At 50.3% G+C, this 16,841-nt stretch overlaps 1 protein-coding gene across 1 annotated transcript in view; it reads left to right on the forward strand.

Moving 5' to 3' along the window:
• The first annotated feature begins 16,673 nt into the window (after positions 1–16,673).
• The window catches only part of TFB1M (transcription factor B1, mitochondrial), a 152,911-nt gene continuing 152,743 nt past the window's right edge, over positions 16,674–16,841 (forward strand). Inside the window, exon 1 of the mRNA XM_075862686.1 lies at positions 16,674–16,743. The gene's annotated coding sequence lies outside the window, so the exon portion shown is untranslated. The remainder of the gene's footprint in view (positions 16,744–16,841) is intronic.

The raw sequence follows: 16,841 nt of genomic DNA on the forward strand, positions 1-16,841 counted from the left end.
TGAGTCTATGCCTCTGAGACTGACTCCATCTTCCACCACTCAGGATGGCAGGCTTAGGAGTGGGAGAGCCTATCGCAGCCTGGCCAGACGGAGCTAGCTCCCGCCCTCTGTCTATTTATACCTGCCTTTCCTGTTCCTCCTTTGCTTGTGATACTTCTCGTGTGGTTTCCTGGCCCAGCTACAGCTTCTGACTATTCGATCCTGCTCCATACTGTCCCTGGCTTACTGACTACTCTCCTGCTCTGCGTTTGGTACCTCGTACACTCCTGGTTTGACTCGGCTCGTTCATCACTCTTGTTGCTCACGGTGTTGCCGTGGGCAACTGCCCCATTTCCCTTAGCTTTGTGTACCCTTCTCTGTTTGTCTCGTGCACTTACTGAGCGTAGGGACCGCCGCCCAGTTGTACCCCGTCGCCTAGGGCGGGTCGTTGCAAGTAGGCAGGGACAGAGTGGCGGGTAGATTAGGGCTCACTTGTCCGTTTCCCTACCCCCAGCATTACATAATCACAAGCCCATATACCTAGTCTACCCTGGTCCCTGACACTACTATGGACCCCCTGGAGACCCTGGCTCAGCAAATGCAGGGTCTCTCCATACAGGTCCAGGCCCTGGCTCAGAGGGTCAACCAGCCTGACGCTACCATGGTAGAGCCCCTCACCTCACCTCTTGAACCCCACCTCAAGTTGCCTGACCGGTTCTCAGGGGACCGGAGGACTTTTCTCTCCTTTCGGTAGAGTTGCAGGCTCTACTTTCGCTTAAAGCCTCACTCCTCAGGTTCTGAGAGCCAGCGGGTGGGTATAATTATGTCCCGGCTCCAGGAAGGGCCCCAAGAGTGGGCCTTCTCCTTGGCTCCTGATGCCCCAGAACTTTCCTCCGTTGATCGTTTCTTTTCTGCCCTCGGACTCATTTATGACGAGACTGACAGAACTGCCTTTGCCGAGAGTCAGCTGGTGACCTTACGTCAGGGTAAGAGACCTGTTGAGGAGTATTGTTCTGACTTTAGGAAGTGGTGCGTAGCTTCTCGGTGGAATGACCCTGCCTTAAGGTGCCAGTTTAGGTTGGGTCTGTCGAACGCCCTGAAAGACCTGCTAGTTAGCTATCCCTCTTCTGACTCCCTAGACCAGGTTATGGCTTTAGCGGTACGACTTGACCGACGTCTCAGGGAACGACAACTTGAACGTTTTTGTGTTTTCCCCTCTGACTCCCCCATGATGCCTCCCGAGGTCCCGTTGCTTCGCTCTTACACGGAAGACTCGGAGGTACCTATGCAACTCGGGGCCTCCGTGTCCCCCCGACAACGTAGAGAGTTCCGCAGGAAGAATGGTCTCTGCTTCTATTGTGGGGATGACAAGCATCAAGTGAACACCTGTCCTAGGCGTAAGAATAAGCAGCCGGAAAACTTCTGTGCCTAAGTGATCATCGGGGAGGTCACTTGGGCGCACAGGTATTTCCCGTAAATATGAAACGTAATAAAATATTGCTTCCCTTTCAGGTCTCTTTTGGTGGTAGGTCTGCTACCGGCAGTGCCTTCGTGGATTCAGGGTCTTCTGCTAATATCATGTCTGTGGAATTTGCTATGGTCTCTAGCTATGCCTTTGATTGATTTTCCTAAACCTGTCCCGGTAGTGGGTATCGACTCCACTCCTCTTGCTAATGGTTATTTTACACAGCATACCCCTGTTTTTGAACTCCTTGTTGGCTCCATGCATTTGGAGCAGTGCTCTGTACTGTTGATGCAGGGATTATCATCCGATTTGGTTTTAGGCCTTCCCTGGTTGCAGTTGCATAATCCCACGTTTGACTACTGGAATACTCGGGAGTTTACCAAATGGGGTAATGAATGCTTGACGTCATGTTTTTCTGTTAATTCTATTTCTCCCCCTGAGGAGGTGAACACGCTACCTGAGTTTGTTCAGGACTTCGCCGATGTTTTCTCTAAGGAGGCCTCCGAAGTGTTACCTCCTCATAGAGAATACGATTGCGCTATCGAATTGGTACCAGGAGCTAAGCTCCCTAAGGGTAGGATATTTAATCTTTCTTGTCCCGAACCTGAAGCCATGAGAGAGTATATCCAGGAATGCCTGGCCAAGGGTTACATTCGCCCCTCTACTTCTCCGGTAGGTGCTGGCTTCTTCTTCGTAGGGAAGAAGGATGGTGGTCTTAGGCCATGCATTGACTACCGTAACTTGAATAAGGTCACTGTAAGGAACCAGTATCCCCTTCCTTTGATTCCTGATCTCTTTAATCAGGTTCAGGGGGCCCAATGGTTCTCTAAGTTTGATCTACGGGGGGCGTATAACCTTATCCGCATCAAAGAGGGGGATGAGTGGAAGACTGCGTTTAACACGCCCGAAGGTCATTTCGAATACCTCGTCATGCCCTTTGGGTTGTGTAATGCTCCTGCGGTCTTCCAGAATTTCATAAATGAGATTTTAAGAGATTACCTGGGGGTATTTCTTGTAGTGTACCTTGATGACATACTGGTGTTTTCCAAGGACTTGTCCTCCCACATTGAGCATGTCAGGAAGGTGCTCCAGGTCCTTCGGGAAAACAAACTGTTTGCGAAAACCGAAAAATGTGTGTTTGGGGTACAGGAGATACCATTTTTGGGTCAAATCCTCACTCCTCATGAATTCCGCATGGACCCCGCCAAGGTTTATACTGTATTTGTCTGTAGCATACAGTGCAGGGCTGTGTTTGGGTGAAGCATACAGTGCAGAGCTGTACAATTCAGGACTGTACAGTGCAGAGCTGTGTTTGGGCGAAGCATAGAGTGCAGAGCTGTATTTGTGTGTAGCATACAGTGCAGAGCTGTGTTTGGGTGAAGCATACAGTAGAGAGCTGTATTTGTGTGTAGCATATAGCGCAGAGCTGTGTTTGGGTGAAGCATACAGTGCAGGGTTGTACAGTGCAGAGCTGTGTTCCGATGAAGCACACAGTGCAGAGCTGTGTTTGTCTGAAGCATACAGTGCAGGGCTGTGTTTGGGTGAAGCATACAGTGCAGAGCTGTGTTTGGGTGAAGCATACAGTGCAAGGCTGTGTTTGGGGGAAGCATACAGTGCAGAGCTGTGTTTGGGCGAAGCATACAGTGCAGAGCTGTGTTTGGGTGAAGCATACAGTGCAGAGCTGTACAGTGCAGGGCTGTACAGTGCAGAGCTGTGTTTGGGTGAAGCATACAGTGCAGAGATGTACAGTGCAGGGCTGTACAGTGCAGGGCTGTGTTTGGGTGAAGCATACAGTGCAGAGCTGTGTTTGGGTGAAGCATACGGTGCAGTGCTGTATGTGTGTGTAGCATACAGTGCAGTGCTGTGTTTGGGTGAAGCATACAGTGCAGAGCTGCATTTGTGTGTAGCATACAGTGCATAGCTTTGTTTGGGTGAAGCATACAGTGCAGGATTGTACAGTGCAGAGCTGTTTTCCTTTGAAGCATACAGTGCAGAGCAGTGTTTGTCTGAAGCATACAGTGCAGGGCTGTGTTTGGGTGAAGCATACAGTGCAGGGCTGTACAGTGCAGAGCTGTGTTCCGATGAAGAATACAATGCAGAGCTATGTTTGGGTGAAGCATACAGTGCAGAGCTGTGTTTGGGCGGCGCATACAGTGCAGAGCTGTGTTTGGGTGAAGCATACAGTGCAGGGTTGTACAGTGCAGAGCTGTGTTCCGATGAAGCATACAGTGCAGAGCTGTGTTTGTCTGAAGCATACAGTGCAGGGCTGTGTTTGGGTGACGCATACATTGCAGAGCTGTGTTTGGGTGAAGCATACAGTGGAGAGCTGTGTTTTGGTGGAGCATACAGTGCAGAGCTGTGTTTGGGTGAAGCATACAGTGCAGGGTTGTACAGTGCAGAGCTGTGTTCCTATGAAGCATACAGTGCAGAGCTGTGTTTGTCTGAAGCATACAGTGCAGGGCTGTGTTTGGGTGAAGCATACAGTGCAGAGTTGTGTTTGGGCGAAGCATACAGTGCAGGGCTGTAAAGTGCAGAGCTGTGTTCCGATGAAGCATACAGTACAGAGCTGTGTTTGTGTGAAGTATACAGTGCAGAGCTGTGTTTGGGCGAAGCATACAGTGCAGAGCTGTGTTTGGGCGAAGCATACAGTGCAGAGCTGTGTTTGGGTGAAGCATACAGTGCAGCGCTGTGTTTGGGCGAAGCATACAGTGCAGAGCTGTGTTTGGGTGAAGCATACAGTGCAGGGCTGTACAGTGCAGAGCTGTGTTTGGATGAAGCATACAGTGCAGAGCTGTACAGTGTAGGGCTGTACAGTGCAGGGCTGTGTTTGGGTGAAGCATACAGTGCAGAGATGTACAGTGCAGGGTTGTACAGTGCAGAGCTGTGTTCCGATGAAGCATACAGTGAGGAACTGTGTTTGTCTGAAGCATACAGTGCAGGGCTGTGTTTGGGTGAAGCATACAGTGCAGAGCTGTGTTTGGGTGAAGCATACAGTGCAGGGTTGTACAGTGCAGAGCTGTGTTCCTATGAAGCATACAGTGCAAAGCTGTGTTTGTCTGAAGCATACAGTGCAGGGCTGTGTTTGGGTGAAGCATACAGTGCAGAGTTGTGTTTGGGCGAAGCATACAGTGCAGGGCTGTAAAGTGCAGAGCTGTGTTCCGATGAAGCATACAGTACAGAGCTGTGTTTGTGTGAAGTATACAGTGCAGAGCTGTGTTTGGGCGAAGCATACAGTGCAGAGCTGTGTTTGGGCGAAGCATACAGTGCAGAGCTGTGTTTGGGTGAAGCATACAGTGCAGAGCTGTGTTTGGGCGAAGCATACAGTGCAGAGCTGTGTTTGGGTGAAGCATACAGTGCAGGGCTGTACAGTGCAGAGCTGTGTTTGGATGAAGCATACAGTGCAGAGCTGTACAGTGTAGGGCTGTACAGTTCAGGGCTGTGTTTGGGTGAAGCATACAGTGCAGAGATGTACAGTGCAGAGCTGTGTTCCGATGAAGCATACAGTGAGGAGCTGTGTTTGTCTGAAGCATACAGTGCAGGGCTGTGTTTGGGTGAAGCATACAGTGCAGAGCTGTGTTTGGGTGAAGCATACAGTGCAGAGCTGTATTTGTGTGTAGCATATAGTGCAGAGCTATGTTTGGGTGAAGTATACAGTGCAGGGTTGTACAGTGCAGAGCTGTGTTCTGATGAAGCATACAGTGCATGGCTGTGTTTGGGTGAAGCATACAGTGCATGGCTGTGTTTGGGTGAAGCATACAGTGCAGAGCTGTATTTGTGTGTAGCATATAGTGCAGAGCTGTGTTTGGGTGAAGCATACAGTGCAGGGTTGTACAGTGCAGAGCTGTGTTCCGATGAAGCATACAGTGCAAAGCTGTGTTTGTCTGAAGCATACAGTGCAGGGCTGTGTTTGGGTGAAGCATACAGTGCAGAGCTGTGTTTGGGTGAAGCATACAGTGCAGGGTTGTACAGTGCAGAGCTGTGTTCCTATGAAGCATACAGTGCAAAGCTGTGTTTGTCTGAAGCATACAGTGCAGGGCTGTGTTTGGGTGAAGCATACAGTGCAGAGTTGTGTTTGGGCGAAGCATACAGTGCAGGGCTGTAAAGTGCAGAGCTGTGTTCCGATGAAGCATACAGTACAGAGCTGTGTTTGTGTGAAGTATACAGTGCAGAGCTGTGTTTGGGCGAAGCATACAGTGCAGAGCTGTGTTTGGGCGAAGCATACAGTGCAGAGCTGTGTTTGGGTGAAGCATACAGTGCAGAGCTGTGTTTGGGCGAAGCATACAGTGCAGAGCTGTGTTTGGGTGAAGCATACAGTGCAGGGCTGTACAGTGCAGAGCTGTGTTTGGATGAAGCATACAGTGCAGAGCTGTACAGTGTAGGGCTGTACAGTTCAGGGCTGTGTTTGGGTGAAGCATACAGTGCAGAGATGTACAGTGCAGGGCTGTACAGTGCAGAGCTGTGTTCCGATGAAGCATACAGTGAGGAGCTGTGTTTGTCTGAAGCATACAGTGCAGGGCTGTGTTTGGGTGAAGCATACAGTGCAGAGCTGTGTTTGGGTGAAGCATACAGTGCAGAGCTGTATTTGTGTGTAGCATATAGTGCAGAGCTATGTTTGGGTGAAGTATACAGTGCAGGGTTGTACAGTGCAGAGCTGTGTTCTGATGAAGCATACAGTGCATGGCTGTGTTTGGGTGAAGCATACAGTGCATGGCTGTGTTTGGGTGAAGCATACAGTGCAGAGCTGTATTTGTGTGTAGCATATAGTGCAGAGCTGTGTTTGGGTGAAGCATACAGTGCAGGGTTGTACAGTGCAGAGCTGTGTTCCGATGAAGCATACAGTGCAAAGCTGTGTTTGTCTGAAGCATACAGTGCAGGGCTGTGTTTGGGTGAAGCATACAGTGCAGAGCTGTGTTTGGGCGAAGAATACAGTGCAGGGCTGTACAGTGCAGAGCTGTGTTCTGATGAAGCATACAGTGCAGAGCTGTGTTTGTGTGAAGTATACAGTGCAGAGCTGTGTTTGGGCGAAGCATACAGTGCAGAGCTGTGTTTGGGCGAAGCATACAGTGCAGAGCTGTGTTTGGGTGAAGCATACAGTGCAGAGCTGCACAGTGCAGGGCTGTACAGTGCAGAGCTGTGTTTGGGTTAAGCATGTAGTGCAGAGCTGTACAGTGCAGATGTAATGGCGGGGGGTAGGGAGACGGACAAGTGAGCCCTAATCTACCCGCCACTCTGTCCCTGCCTACTTGCAACGACCCGCCCTAGGCGACGGGGTACAACTGGGCGGCGGTCCCTGCGCTCAGTAAGTGCACGACAAACACGACAAACATACAAAGGAACACAAGCAAGGAAAAGGGGCAGTTGCCCACGGCAACACCGTGAGCAACCAGAGTGGTGAACGAGCCGAGTCAAGCCAGGAGTGTGCGAGGTACAAAACGAAGAGCAGAAGAGTAGTCGGTAAGCCAGGGTCTGTATGGAGCAGGATCAAAAATAGCAGGAGCTGTAGCTGGGCCAGGAAACCACAAGAAAAGAATCACAAGCACAGAGGGACAGGAAGGGCAGGCTTAAATAGACCGAGGGCGGGAGCTAGCTGAGTCTGGCCAGGTTACGATAGGCTCTCCCACTCCTAAGCCTGCCAGCCACAGTGGTGGAAGCAGGAGTCAGTCTCAAGGATGTAGCCTCAGGTGCTGACTGATTAATTCTGGGTGTTAACCCCGAAGCTGTGCCTGGCAGATCCTTTACAGTACCCCCCCCCCTTTTATGAGGGGCCACCAGACCCTTTCTAAGTGGACCTGGCTTACTGGGGAAACGCAGGTGGAACCTCCTGACCAATACCCCAGCGTGAACATCCCGGGCGGGTACCCAAGTCCTCTCCTCGGGCCCGTATCCTCTCCAATGGACCATGTACTGGAGGGAGCCTTGGACCATCTTGCTGTCCACAATCCTGGCCACCTCGAATTCCACCCCCTCAGGGGTGAGGACGGGAACAGGAGGTCTCCTCGAGGGAGCCAAGGACGGGGAACAGCGTTTGAGGAGGGAGGCATGAAACACGTTGTGTATACGAAAAGACAGGGGGGTAACTCCAGCCGGAAGGAGACAGGATTGAGGACCTCAATGACCTTATACGGCCCAATAAACCGGGGAGCAAACTTCTTGGACGGAACCTTGAGACGCAAGTTCCTAGACGACAACCACACCAGATCCCCGACCATAAACAGGGGGTTAGCAGAACGTTTTTTAGCAGCCTGAGTTTTTTGTACGCTCTGGGACACCTCTAGGTTCTTCTGAACCTGGGCCCAGACTGTGCACAGTTCCCGATGAACGACCTCTACCTCGGGATTGTTGGAACTACCAGGTGAAACGGAGGAGAACCGTGGATTAAACCCAAAATTACAAAAAAGGGGAGAGACCCCTGACGAGTTACTGACCCGGCTATTAAGGGAAAATTCGGCGAGGGGAATGAAAGAGACCCAATCAAATTGACAGTCAGAGACAAAACACCTTAAGTATTGTTCTACAGATTGATTAGTCCTCTCCGTTTGGCCATTGGTTTCAGGATGGAAGGCAGAGGAGAAGGATAGATCAATCCCCAACTTCATACAGAAGGCTCTCCAAAACAATGAAACAAACTGTACCCCTCTGTCCGAAACAATATTGACAGGGACCTCATGGAGACGCAGGATGTGTTTGACAAACAAGGTAGCCAACGTCTTGGCGTTGGGTAGTTTCTTGAGGGGCACAAAGTGGCACATCTTACTGAAGCGGTCCACCACCACCCACACCACCGACTTGCCTTGGGATGGAGGCAAATCGGTGATAAAATCCATGGAGATATGTGTCCAAGGTCTCTGGGGAATGGGCAACGAACGCAGTAAGCCCGCTGGTCGGGAGCTGGGAGACTTGGACCTAGCACAAACCTCACAAGCGGCGACGTAGGCCTTAACGTCTTTAGGCAACCCAGGCCACCAATAATTTATGGTAATGAGGTGTTTGGTACCCAGGATGCCTGGATGGCCAGATAGTGCGGAGTCATGATTTTCCCTACGTACCCTTAGCCGGAATTGCAGGGCAACAAACAGCTTGTTCTCAGGAAGGTTCCCGGGAGCTGAACCTTGATCAGCAGCAATATCAGAGACGAATCGAGGAAATGATTATACCTGGAGGCAAAATACAAGCAGGATCTTCCTCCGAAGGAGGGCTGGCCATGAAGCTGGCCATCAGCCTTAATATTTTTAGACCCAGCCCTATAGGTAACCAAAAAATTTAATCTGGTAAAAAATAACGCCCATCGAGCTTGTCTCGGGTTTAGCCTCCGGGCAGATTCTAGGAAAACCAGATTCTTGTGGTCGGTAAGGACCGTTACCTGGTGCCTAGCCCCCTCCAGGAAGTGGCGCCACTCTTCAAATGCCCATTTAATGGCTAAGAGTTCGCGGTTGCCAATATCATAGTTACTTTCAGTTGGCGAAAACTTCCTGGAGAAGTAGGCACATGGGCGGAGATCGGTGAGGGACCCGGTACCCTGGGACAAGACAGCCCCCACTCCCACCTCAGATGCGTCAACTTCCACGATAAATGGCTCCATTTGGTTGGGCTGAACCAGCACCGGGGCCGAGATAAAGCACTTCTTAAGGACCTCAAAAGCCTGGACAGCCTCAGGAGGCCAGTGGAGGAGATCAGCACCTTTGCGAGTGAGGTCCGTAAGGGGCTTAGCGATGACCGAGAAGTTAGCAATAAATCTCCTGTAATAATTAACGAACCGCAAAAAACACTGTAACGCCTTCAGGGAGGCAGGTTGGACCCATTCCGCCACAGCCTGAACCTTGGCGGGGTCCATGCGGAATTCATGAGGAGTGAGGATTTGACCCAAAAATGGAATCTCCTGTACCCCAAACACACATTTTTCGGTTTTGGCAAACAGTTTGTTTTCCCGAAGGACCTGGAGCACCTTCCTGACATGCTCAATGTGGGAGGACCAGTCCTTGGAAAACACCAGTATGTCATCAAGGTACACTACCAGAAATATCCCCAGGTAATTTCTCAAAATCTCATTTATGAAATTCTGGAAGACCGCAGGGGCATTACACAACCCAAAGGGCATGACGAGGTATTCGAAATGGCCTTCGGGCGTGTTAAACGCAGTCTTCCACTCATCCCCCTCTTTGATGCGAATAAGGTTATACGCCCCCCGTAGATCCAATTTAGAAAACCATTGGGCCCACTGAACCTGATTAAAGAGATCAGGAATCAAAGGAAGGGGATACTGGTTCCTTACCGTGACCTTATTCAGGCTACGGTAGTCAATGCATGGCCTAAGACCACCATCCTTCTTCCCTACGAAAAAGAAGCCAGCACCTACCGGAGAAGAAGAGGGACGAATGTAACCCTTGGCCAGGGATTCCTGGATATACACTCTCATGGCTTCACGTTCGGGACAAGAAAGATTAAATATCCTGCCCTTAGGAAGCTTAGCTCCTGGTACCAATTCGATAGCGCAATCGTATTCTCTATGAGGAGGTAACACTTCGGAGGCCTCCTTAGAAAAAACATCAGCGAAGTCCTGAACAAACTCGGGTAGCGTATTCGCCTCCTTAGGGGGAGAAATAGAATTAACAGAAAAACATGACGTACAACATTCATTACCCCATTTGGTTAGCTCCCCAGTATTCCAGTCAAACGTGGGATTATGCAACTGAAACCAGGGAAGACCTAGAACCAAATCGTACGATAATCCCTGCATCAACAGTACAGAGCATTGCTCCAAATGCATGGAGCCAACAAGGAGTTCAAAAACAGGGGTATGCTGTGTAAAATAACCATTAGCAAGAGGAGTGGAGTCGATACCCACTACCGGGACAGGTTTAGGCAAATCAATCAGAGACATAGCAAGAGACATAGCAAATTCCACAGACATGATATTAGTAGAGGACCCTGAATCCACGAAAGCACTGCCGGTAGCAGACCTACCACCAAAAGAGACCTGAAAGGGAAGCAAGATCTTAGTACGTTTCCTATTTACGGGAAATACCGGTGCGCCCAAGTGACCTCCCCAATGATCACTTAGACGCGGAAGTTCTCTGGCTGCAATCTTACGCTTAGGACAGTTGTTCACTTGATGCTTGTCGTCCCCACAGTAGAAGCAGAGACCATTCTTCCTGCAGAATTCTCTACGTTGTTGGGGGACACGGAGGCCCCGAGTTGCACAGGTATCTCTGAATCCTTCGGGGAAGAACGAAGCAACGGAGCTTCGGGAGGCATCATGGGGGAGTCGGAGGAGAAAACACATAAACGTTCACGTTGTCGTTCCCTGAGACGTCGGTCAAGTCGTACCGCTAAAGCCATAACCTGGTCTAGGGAGTCAGAAGAGGGATAGCTAACTAGCAGGTCTTTCAGGGCATTCGACAGACCCAACCTAAACTGGCACCTTAAAGCAGGGTCATTCCACCGAGAAGCTACGCACCACTTCCAAAAGTCAGAGCAATACTCCTCAACAGGTCTCTTACCCTGACTTAAGGTCACCAGCTGACTCTCGGCAAAGGCAGTCCTGTCAGTCTCGTCATAAATAAGTCAGAGAGCAGAAAAAAAACAATCAACGGAGGAAAGTTCAGGGGCGTCAGGAGCCAAGGAGAAGGTCCACTCTTGGGGCCCTTCCTGGAGCCGGGACATAATTATACACAAACCCGCTGGCTCTCAGAACCTGAGGAATGAGGCTTTAAACGAAAGTAAAGCCTACAACTCTCCCGAAAGGAGAGAAAAGCCCTCCGGTCCCCTGAGAACCGGTCAGGCAACTTGAGGTGGGGTTCAAGAGGTGCAGTGAGGGGAACTACCAAGGTAGCATCAGGCTGGTTGACCCTCTGAGCCAGGGCCTGGACTTGTAGGGAGAGACCCTGCATTTGCTGAGCCAGGGTCTCACGGGGATCCATAGTGGTGTCAGGGACCAGGGTAGACTAGGTATGGGCTTGTGATTATGTAATGGCGGGGGGTAGGGAGACGGACAAGTGAGCCCTAATCTACCCGCCACTCTGTCCCTGCCTACTTGCAACGACCCGCTCTAGGCGACGGGGTACAACTGGGCGGCGGTCCCTGCGCTCAGTAAGTGCACGACAAACACGACAAACATACAAAGGAACACAAGCAAGGAAAAGGGGCAGTTGCCCACGGCAACACCGTGAGCAACCAGAGTGGTGAACGAACAGAGTCAAGCCAGGAGTGTGCGAGGTACAAAACGAAGAGCAGAAGAGTAGTCGGTAAGCCAGGGTCTGTATGGAGCAGGATCAAAAATAGCAGGAGCTGTAGCTGGGCCAGGAAACCACAAGAAAAGAATCACAAGCACAGAGGGACAGGAAGGGCAGGCTTAAATAGACTGAGGGCGGGAGCTAGCTGAGTCTGGCCAGGTTACGATAGGCTCTCCCACTCCTAAGCCTGCCAGCCACAGTGGTGGAAGCAGGAGTCAGTCTCAAGGATGTAGCCTCAGGTGCTGACTGATTAATTCTGGGAGTTAACCCCGAAGCTGTGCCTGGCAGATCCTTTACAGCAGAGCTGTGTTTGGGTGAAGCATACAGTGCAGAGCTGTACAGTGCAGAGCTGTGTTTGGGTGAAGCATACAGTGCAGAGATGTACAGTGCAGGGCTGTACAGTGTAGGGCTGTGTTTGGGTGAAGCATACAGTGCAGAGCTGTGTTTGGGTGAAGCATACAGTGCAGAGCTGTATTTGTGTGTAGCATACAGTTAATAGCTGTGTTTGGGTATGTGCACACGAGAAGTGGCTTTTACGTCTGAAAAGACAGATTGTTTTCAGGAGAAAAAAGCTGCGACGTTTCAGACGTAAAAGCTCCTCCTCGCATTATGCGAGGCGTCTTTGACGCTCGTAAATCTTGAGCTGCTCTTCATTGACTTCAATGAAGAACGGCTCAAATTACGTTGCAAAGAAGTGTCCTGCACTTCTTTGACGAGGCAGTCAATTTACGCGTCGTCGTTTGATAGCTGTCAAACGACGACGCGTAAATGACAGGTTGTCGGCAAAGTACGTCGGCAAACCCATTCAAATGAATGGGCAGATGTTTGCCGACGTATTGTAGCCGTATTTTCAGGCGTAAAACGAGGCATAATACACCTCGTTTACGTCTGAAAATAGGTCGTGTGAACCCAGCCTCTGGGCGAAGCAAACAGTGCAGAGCTGTGTTTGGGCGAAACGTACAGAGCTGAGCTGTTTGTGTGAAGCATACAGTGCAGAGCTGTTTGTGTGAAGCATACAGTGCAGAGCTGTTTGTGTGAAGCATACAGTGCAGAGATGTTTGTGTGAAGCATACAGTGCATAGCTGTGTTTGGGTGAAGCATACAGTGCAGAGCTGTGTTTGTGTGTAGCATACAGTGCAGAGCTGTGTTTGTTTGTAGCATACAGTGCAGAGCTGTGTTTGTGTGTAGCATACAGTGCAGAGCTGTGTTTGGGCGAAGCATACAGTGCAGAGCTGTGTTTGGGCATGCCCACACGTGGCGGATTTCCTCCGCAACTGTCCGCAACAATGCCGCACAGAATCTGCGTTGCAGATTCTGCGGCGGATCTGCCCAAAATGTGCGTTAAATTGATGCGGACTAGCTGCTGCGGACTTCGGTTAAAGTGCATCCCTTCTCTCTATCAGTGCAGGATAGAGAGAAGGGCCAGCACTTTCCCTAGTGAAAGTAAACGAATTTCATACTTACCGGCCGTTGTCTTGGTGACGCATCCCTCTTTCGGCATCCAGCCCGACCTCCCTGTATGACGCGGCAGTCCATGTGGCCGCTGCAGCCTGTGATTGGCTGCAGCCGTCACTTAGACTGAAATGTCATCCTGGGAAGCCGGACTGGAGACAGAAGCAGGGCTGTAGAGTGCAGAATTGTGTTTGGGTGAAGCATACAGTGCAGGGCTGTACAGTGCAGAGCTGTGTTTGGGTGAAGCATACAGTGCAGAGCTGTACAGTGCAGGGCTGTACAGTGCAGACTTGTGTTTGGGCGAAGCATACAGTGCAGAGCTGTGTTTGGGTGAAGCATGCAGTGCAGAGCTGTGTTTGGGTGAAGCATACAGTGCAGGGCTGTACAGTGCAGAGCTGTATTTGTGTGTAGCATACAGTGCAGAGCTGTGCTTGGATGAAGCATACAGTGGAGAGCTGTGTTTTGGTGGAGCATACAGTGCAGAGCTTTGTTTGGATGAAGCATACAGTGCAGAGCTGTATTTGTGTGTAGCATATAGTGCAGAGCTGTGTTTGTGTGAAGCATACAGTGCAGGGTTGTACAGTGCAGAGTTGTGTTCCGATGAAGCACACAGTGCAGAGCTGTGTTTGTCTGAAGCATACAGTGCAGGGCTGTGTTTGGGTGAAGCATACAGTGCAGAGCTGTGTTTGGGTGAAGCATACAGTGCAGGGCTGTGTTTGGGCGAAGCATGCAGTGCAGAGCTGTGTTTGGGCGAAGCATACAGTGCAGAGCTGTGTTTGGGTGAAGCATACAGTGCAGAGCTGTGTTTGGGCGAAGCATACAGTGCAGAGCTGTGTTTGGGTGAAGCATACAGTGCAGAGCTGTACAGTGCAGGGATGTACAGTGCAGGGCTGTGTTTGGGTGAAGCATACAGTGCAGAGCTGTGTTTGGGTGAAGCATACGGTGCAGTGCTGTATGTGTGTGTAGCATACAGTGCAGTGCTGTGTTTGGGTGAAGCATACAGTGCAGAGCTGCATTTGTGTGTAGCATACAGTGCATAGCTGTGTTTGGGTGAAGCATACAGTGCAGGGTTGTACAGTGCAGAGCTGTTTTCCGATGAAGCATACAGTGCAGAGCAGTGTTTGTCTGAAACATACAGTGCAGGGCTGTGTTTGGGTGAAGCATACAGTGCAGGGCTGTACAGTGCAGAGCTGTGTTCCGATGAAGAATACAATGCAGAGCTGTGTTTGGGTGAAGCATACAGTGCAGAGCTGTGTTTGGGCGGCGCATACAGTGCAGAGCTGTGTTTGGGTGAAGCATACAGTGCAGGGTTGTACAGTGCAGAGCTGTGTTCCGATGAAGCATACAGTGCAGAGCTGTGTTTGTCTGAAGCATACAGTGCAGAGCTCTTGTTTGGGTGAAGCATACAGTGCAGGGCTGTACAGTGCAGAGCTGTGTTCCGATGAAGAATACAATGCAGAGCTGTGTTTGGGTGAAGCATACAGTGCAGAGCTGTGTTTGGGCGGCGCATACAGTGCAGAGCTGTGTTTGGGTGAAGCATACAGTGCAGGGTTGTACAGTGCAGAGCTGTGTTCCGATGAAGCATACAGTGCAGAGCTGTGTTTGTCTGAAGCATACAGTGCAGAGCTCTTGTTTGGGTGAAGCATACAGTGGAGAGCTGTGTTTTGGTGAAGCATACAGTGCAGAGCTGTGTTTGGGTGAAGCATACAGTGCAGGGTTGTACAGTGCAGAGCTGTGTTCCGATGAAGCATACAGTACAGAGCTGTGTTTGTGTGAAGTATACAGTGCGGAGCTGTGTTTGGGCGAAGCATACAGTGCAGAGCTGTGTTTGGGTGAAGCATACAGTGCAGAGCTGTGTTTGGGCGAAGCATACAGTGCAGAGCTGTGTTTGGGTGTAGCATACAGTTCAGGGCTGTACAGTGCAGCGCTGTGTTTGGGTGAAGCATACAGTGCAGAGCTGTACAGTGTAGGGCTGTACAGTGCAGGGCTGTGTTTGGGTGAAGCATACAGTGCAGAGATGTACAGTGCAGGGTTGTACAGTGCAGAGCTGTGTTCCGATGAAGCATACAGTGAGGAGCTGTGTTTGTCTGAAGCATACAGTGCAGGGCTGTGTTTGGGTGAAGCATACAGTGCAGAGCTGTGTTTGGGTGAAGCATACAGTGTAGAGCTGTTTTTTGGTGAAGCATACAGTGCAGAGCTGTATTTGTGTGTAGCATATAGTGCAGAGCTATGTTTGGGTGAAGCATACAGTGCAGGGTTGTACAGTGCAGAGCTGTGTTCCGATGAAGCATACAGTGCATGGCTGTGTTTGGGTGAAGCATACAGTGCATGGCTGTGTTTGGGTGAAGCATACAGTGCAGAGCTGTATTTGTGTGTAGCATATAGTGCAGAGCTATGTTTGGGTGAAGCATACAGTGCAGGGTTGTACAGTGCAGAGCTGTGTTCCGATGAAGCATACAGTGCAGAGCTGTGTTTGTCTGAAGCATACAGTGCAGGGCTGTGTTTGGGTGAAGCATACAGTGCAGAGCTGTGTTTGGGTGAAGCATACAGTGCAGGGCTGTACAGTGCAGAGCTGTGTTCTGATGAAGCATACAGTGCAGAGCTGTGTTTTTGTGAAGTATACAGTGCAGAGCTGTGTTTGGGCGAAGCATACAGTGCAGAGCTGTGTTTGGGTGAAGCATACAGTGCAGAGCTGTATTTGTGTGTAGCATACAGTGCAGGGCTGTACAGTGCAGGGCTGTGTTTGTGTGAAGCATACAGTGCAGAGCTATGTTTGTGTGAAGCATACAGTGCAGAGCTGTACAGTGCAGAGCTGTGTTTGGGTGAAGCATAAAGTGCAGAGCTGTGTTTGGGTGAAGCATACAGTTCAGAGCTATATTTGTGTGTAGCATACAGTGCTGTACAGTGCAGGGCTGTGTCTGTGTGAAGCATACAGTGCAGAGCTATGTTTGTGTGAAGCATACAGTGCAGAGCTGTACAGTGCAGAGCTGTGTTTGGGTGAAGCATACAGTGCAGAGCTGTGTTTGGGTGAAGCATACAGTGCAGAGCTATATTTGTGTGTAGCATACAGTGCAGTGCTGTACAGTGCAGGGCTGTCTTTGTGTGAAGCATACAGTGCAGAGCTATGTTTGTGTGAAGCATACAGTGCAGAGCTGTACAGTGCAGAGCTGTGTTTGGATGAAGCATACAGTGCAGAGCTGTGTTTGGGTGAAGCATACAGTGCAGAGCTGTATTTGTGTGTAGCATACAGTGCAGGGCTGTACAGTGCAGGGCTGTGTTTGGGTGAAGCATACAGTGCAGGGCTGTACAGTGCAGAGCTGTGTTTGTGTGAAGCATACAGTGCAGAGCTGTGTTTGTGTGAAGCATACAGTGCAGGGTTGTACAGTGCAGAGCTGGATAGAGCCGACAGCACTGCTGTGTTTTTCTAGGGTTCATGAAGCGCACACATCTGTATTTCCTGCTCATAAGGACCTTTTCATATAATCAAGAGCTGCATGAAACTCCTCTGGCAGCACAGTCTGAAGTCTGACTCCTCCCACACACGTGCCTGATCACATGGTCGTGACATCATCGCAGGTCCTTCAGCCTACTTGGATTTAGCATCTTCCGTGCTGTCAGGTACATTCTACAATGTCATGAGATTAGTTGTGATGGCTACTTTGTATAAATATCTGTGTGCTGCTACATATCATAGGCGTGTGCTCATAAAACCAATA

The sequence above is a fragment of the Rhinoderma darwinii genome, chromosome 4, assembly GCF_050947455.1.
Source record: "Rhinoderma darwinii isolate aRhiDar2 chromosome 4, aRhiDar2.hap1, whole genome shotgun sequence".
In the NCBI taxonomy this organism is placed as follows: Eukaryota; Metazoa; Chordata; class Amphibia; order Anura; family Rhinodermatidae; genus Rhinoderma; species Rhinoderma darwinii.